The 6,234-nt window shown below is 33.8% G+C and overlaps 1 non-coding gene across 1 annotated transcript; it reads right to left on the reverse strand.

The window, feature by feature from the left end:
* Positions 1-586: 586 nt before the first annotated feature.
* LOC120892664 (small nucleolar RNA SNORA40) lies at positions 587-713 on the reverse strand. Its single transcript, XR_005737446.1, has one exon. It is a non-coding gene; the product is annotated as a small nucleolar RNA SNORA40 (small nucleolar RNA).
* Between the last annotated feature and the right edge of the window lie 5,521 nt (positions 714-6,234).

Below are 6,234 nucleotides of genomic sequence, written 5' to 3' on the forward strand. Positions count from 1 at the left end.
AGTATCCATTGTATGGTGACCAGTGCATCTGTGGAGGTCTGGAAAGTTTGGACATATTTTGTGGCAAGGGAGAGTTATTGAATGCTGCTAAAAAAGGAGGACCTAGGAGATTTCTAATTCCACAATTGCAGGAATGGTATTTTATTTTATTTTTGTGTTCTCAGTCCTAACATTCTGTTGTACACGCAGTGGTTGCTCAAAAATTATCATTAGATTCTTGAATAATTTAACTTATGAATTTGAAAGATTGCTCAGATACAGTGTGGAAGATTGGTGGGAAGCATTTGAAGCAGAATTATGAACTTGCCTACATAGAAAATACAGTCAAAAAAAGAAGGATGTTAGGCTAGAATTCCAGAGTATACCATTGTTTATTGGGAAAGGAAGAGGTAACTATAAAAGGGATTGAGAAACCACAACCATAAAAATATAAATCTCTTTGTGAATTCACAGAACTAGCACACAGACTGTCACTCTGAGGAAAACTGAATGTTCAGCTTTTCAGCAATGTTTGAATGCATTCATGGTAGTATTGACTTTTAATGAATAAATGAGAACTAGATTTTATTTTTCTTTTTTTGTCTACAATGTTTTTCAATATATATCAAAATTCTTACTGAATCGCGAGTTCTGAGTTGCAAAAGAGGGTTTACTTTTTTTCACCAGTATATAAATCTTTGTCCACAAGTTAAACAAATGCACACACAAATACTATGGAATTGTTTTTACAGGTAGGAAATAAATTTGGATTAATAATCAAACATAACAGGATATTATTATTTGGAAATAAAGCAACTGAGTAACAAGCTTATGTGAAGATTTTGACAACTTATCCAAGTTTATGATACGATGCTCAAATGAGTCAAATTTTCAGTTAGTTCTATAACATTTGAGTCACTCCTCCAACTGTCTTTATCAATAACCCTCTTGAATGTCTTCCATACACAAATATCATAAATGACTTTTTTACTCTAACACAGTTATTTCCACATTAAGAAATACTCTTTCTAAGTCAGTTCCTGGGTGTTTATCTGACCAGGGTTATCACCTAAACAGAGCCCTAGGACATTACTGGTTTTGTAATTTGTATTGTAGGTTCTCAGGAAGATAGCATGAAGTTGTGCAATGTCTTTATATCATCCATTTCTTGTGGAAACAATGAGTTATTTTCTCATGGCTTACTATATAATTACTGACACTAAAAAACAAATCATGCTGTGATTGGTCCAAGAATTCAGCCATAAAATTGGCACTTGTCAAGTATCCATTATAAAATTCAAAGCATTATACAGATTTTAGTAGTATTGTTTTATTCTCACAACATCAGCACCTATGCATAATTACTACTGTCAATGCCACCTATACTTTAAATCCCTTGAAGACAGTATTGTTTCAGTGATAATAGTATTTTTCAATCCTTTGTTCTTTCTGCCTATTACTGTAAGTTATCAACTCTAACAGTCTGTTGATTTTTTTGAGTAAATTTTGTAAAAAAAAAAAAAGTCAGCAATTTACACTTAAAAAATTAAAATGAAAGTTCTCTGCTAGAGACTATACCTATAGCAGGTGAGGTTAGTGAGATATTTCAGGGTTATGCATATAAAAGGACTTACAATGACTCTTAGTTTCCTCCTTATATACCACTTTAGTTTAACTTTTTAAAAAAAATTAAAACATTTTAATCGAGAAAATAAAAATTGTGTATTTTTACAGCATAAAATGTGATATTTTGAAAAATGCATACCTTGCAGAATGGCTGAATCAAACTAACACATGTATTAATTCACATATTTATTTATTTAGTTAGTTTTTGACTGTAATTTAGTGCTTTGAAGCTTTGCATTCATTGACAAGATTGTCCTTATATTTTGCAACAAGCCAGCATGGGATCTAGGTAGGTGGAACTCTCTGAGTTATACCACCAGTATTGCTTGCTAGAAGGGTAGCAATTGGCAAATTTGGTAGCTTTTTAAAGTTTCTCTTACTATTTCTTAAACAGTAATATTTAGATACACATAATAGGACTTTGTAAAAAGTCAATGAGTTAATGCCTTGAAAGATCTAGTCCAATGTGCCAGCACAGAGAAAGTGGTCCAAAAATGTTTCTGTTTTTACAACAAATTACATATTAGTTTTTGTGTGTGATAAGTACACTTAAATCTGCTCTCCTAGCAGTTCTCAAGCATGCAATAGCTGTTGTTAACTTTAGGCGCTATAATGCACAATAGATCCCTTGAACTATCCCTTTTATCTAACTGAATTTTTTTTGCCCTTTGACCAACATCCCCAATTTCCCTCCCTAGTCCCTGGTAACCACATCTCCACTTGTATGAGTTCATTTTTAAAAAATTTCACTTTAATTGAATTGCAGTATTTGTCTTTCTGTGCCTGGCTTATTTCACTAAGCATAAAGCCCTCTGGGTTCATCCATACTGTGACAAATGACAGACTGTTTTAATGCACACATAGAAATAAAACCCTGACAAAATTCAAAGGTGGAAAAGTTTACAAATCAAAAACATTTTGTTTAAAATTCAAACTCCCATCTAAATGACTTTCAAGGTAAAAATAAAGTGGTTAAAATTATTATGTTACAGGATAAGAAGGAGAATCTTATGTTAAAAAATAACATAATTGGTTCAAAGCTAAAGCTAATGTGATTCCATGGTCAAACACTAGCACAAAAATGTAGCAAAACTTCAACACAGAATGGTGCAAGAAAAAAAAAATGCTACACAGACACAGGGACAAACATGCCATGTGGAAGGGAAGAAGAAAAGAAACAGGGAAGAACAGAGTTAAATGAAATAGAAAACAAGAAAAAAATACCAGAACTGCAAAAGAAACATAAGAATTGATTCTTTGGGAAAAATAGAAAAGTTAAACTTCTAGGAAATCTAATTATGAAATATTTTTTTTTCAAGAAAAGTAGGAATATAACAACATATATGTAGGAGATTAAAATTATGAGAATATTATACATTTCTCAGTGTTAATGCATTTGAGTATTTCTATGAAAATGACATATTTTGTGGAAAATACTTAAGTTCTAAAATATACTAAGAAATAGGAAATAAAATGAAAAACACACACTGAAAAATTATTTCCACATAAAACTGAATTATAACAGATGACATTATAAAAGTACAAAGCCCAGATTTAACATTTCCATGACAAATCATGTGGTCAAGAGCATAGAAAAGAATGGAAATTTATGTGATGAGGCTTTGGGGATAGTATAGCCTGGAAAGTATAATCACTTTTATGATTCTAAACATGAAAATTCAAAATAAAACCCTAACAAATTACATAAAACAAATTATTTAAAAAATCACTGTTTTCAAATGTTTGTATTCTATGGGATAATGGTTAAATATTAGATAATACCAAACACATAGTTATCCAATGAGAAAAAGAGTAGCTCATTTTCAAAAAGCTGAAATGTGTTTGAATAAAATGCAGTACTCACTACTTGTCAAAGCTTTTAAAAAATGGGGAAGAGAATAATCCCAATTTGATTTCAGTGTGTTCCCCTACTCTTCAATAGTCATTCGCTTCTGTGGTTCTACCCGATAATCTTGTTTCATTCAAAACTAAATCTTACATTGCCCTACTTTTTATCATTCTTGTTAAATTTCTCCACTAATCCCCTGGGACTATTGTTAGAAGGAATACAGATCACTCCTTTCCTATTCTTCCATTTTCATTTAGCTTTTAACCTAGATTAGATTCAAAGGTTGATCCTAATCCATTGCAGACATTTATTACCTTTGTAACTCGTCCATTTTCTGTTACTGCAATGAAGTACCTGAGGCATGATAGCTTTATTTTAAAAAATGTTTATTTAGCTCAGAGTTCTGAATGTGCAAGGGCATGGTGATGGCATCAGCTCAGACCCTGGTGGAGCATCACAATGGAGGGAGCACATGTGGGCGCTTGAGATCACATCACAAGACAAGAAGTTGAAAAGGATGTGTAGCGGTCAAGTTTGTTAATTCTTTTATATCAGCCCTCTCATAAGAACCAACCTAGGGAACCCACAAAAGTCATCTCAATCCCCTCCAAGGGCACACTCCCAGAGACTGAAAGATCTTTCATTAGTCTTCACCTCCCCAAAGTTCCATTCCACTTCCCACATTACCATGGGGGTGGGGACGACCATGCTTCTGACACAAGCCCTTGGGGGACAAACCACATCCAAACCAAAGCACCCTCTTACCCTCTTGCCATCATTGTCAATATCCTAACTTCATAGAACCCAAATACCACATGTACCATAATTGTATCCTAATAGCTGAACACAGGCAGTCTAACCAGTCTAACTTTCAGTTGTTTAGCATCTGCCTCAAACACACCCAAGCCTGCCTAACACTCCTATTCAATTTCCCACTATCTGGGATGACTGAGGTACCTTTGATCATCTTGTCTCAAAGATCCCCTCACCTCCTGGAAGCCTCCCCTTCAGAAGATGATGTAATCTTATCATTCATGGATTAATTAGATGCAGGATATCAAAACCTCTCATAGGGAATTACTGACTCCTACTTCATACATATTATGTGAGCTACTATTTTCACATTTGGGATAATATACTAGCAAAATAGTACAAAACTTGACTTTGGCCCTAGCAAAAGCCAGAAAGAATATAATTTCTACTCTGAATGGCCAACAAATGAGTTTAAATTCATTAGCAAAGGTTATAGATAATTTATACCTTTTTTCTTTCCTGTTAACTAACCAAAGGAAGATTTATACCATAGCTACACCTGTGTAGTACAAAAGAAACACATAAACAGAAGATGAAGATAAGGAAAAAAAAAAAGTTTTGTGTTTTTCTACCAGCACAGGTGGATTTTTTGCCTTGGTTTTAGAGTCTGAAGCTGGGCCTCAAAACTTGTGTCAAGGAGTAAACATTATTTTGTTATCTGATCATTGCTTTATATTATAGTTGGCAGGTATGTTCCTTTCTGAGTTTCAATTGCTATTGTATAGAATGGTTGTATTCTGAGTGTACCATATCTCATTCTGCAACAAAATGATTAGGTGATGAATCCAGACCCAACTACAGATCATGTTCTAAGAAAGCTCCTGATCAGCAAAATCTCAGTAATGGTAAAAATACAGTCATCATGGATTAATATCACCTCACCTTCGTTTCCACTTGGCAGAGAGGAGGAACTGAGAATGAGAAAAGCAGCCACTGACATGTGGGACTGACCTGTTCTGGTCAGCTAGAATGGTATGACAAGCAGACCTGACACTTGGAGTTAAGACTTGTGTTTTTATTTTGGTCATAAACAATTTCACAGGACATCAACATCAGACAAGGTCATTCTGTGACTAGGATAAATCAAGACAAAAGCAAACCCACTTGTAGTCATGTTGGAACACAGACAAAACATAAATACTGTCCAAGCCATAAAATACCAAACATACCCCCATCCTGGCAAATGTGAGATGCCTGCTGTTCCTTTCCCACTTATAGCCTTCCTCCCAGGCTAGTTTTTCCTCTTTCCAGAGAAGATTTATTAGGATGAACAGTCAGAGAATTACCTCTGCTCCTGACAGCCTCTAATCCAGAGCAAATCCTTGTTGCCTGAAATCCTCCCCACAACTCATCTAACACAAACCTTAAAATCTTGCTAGTGAGTTTTAGGTATTAAAAAATCTAAAAAATTAATAAAATATGGGAACAAAAAGAATTAAAAATTCTTAGGATGTCTAGTTAAGTTCTTCCTGAGCAAGAAAATCAAGAGCAGTCAGCTGATATTCAATAGAAGAAAGAAAAATGGCATAATTTAAAATGGGAAGAGACATAATTAAATCTTGAGCTCTTTACCATTGTGTTGAGTAAATAGATTAAATGTAGGAGAAAGACAAGTTGCACAGAGTGGGTATGGACACAAGATTTTAGAAGTTATTTTAAAATGAATAAAATTTCTATCACCTAATCATCTGCTGCTTACCTTATATTGGTATTTTATGGTGTTATTTAATCTTTCCTATGCCGATGTCTTCTCTACTAGCTATGTAAAATTTGGGATAGTCCAGTGGCTTGTTGTAGATTTTCTTTTTCCTGTTTTATATCAAGTATAGGGATTGTTACATGGATATGTCTGAATTCATATAAATCCACATGTAATGTTTAAAATTATGTCACGTAACTGTTTACATATCATAGAGGAAATAGACACATAGAGTACTAAATGATCAAACTGAAAGACAAAACTAAGA

Source organism: Ictidomys tridecemlineatus, chromosome 9, assembly GCF_052094955.1.
Source record: "Ictidomys tridecemlineatus isolate mIctTri1 chromosome 9, mIctTri1.hap1, whole genome shotgun sequence".
Classification (NCBI taxonomy): Eukaryota; Metazoa; Chordata; class Mammalia; order Rodentia; family Sciuridae; genus Ictidomys; species Ictidomys tridecemlineatus.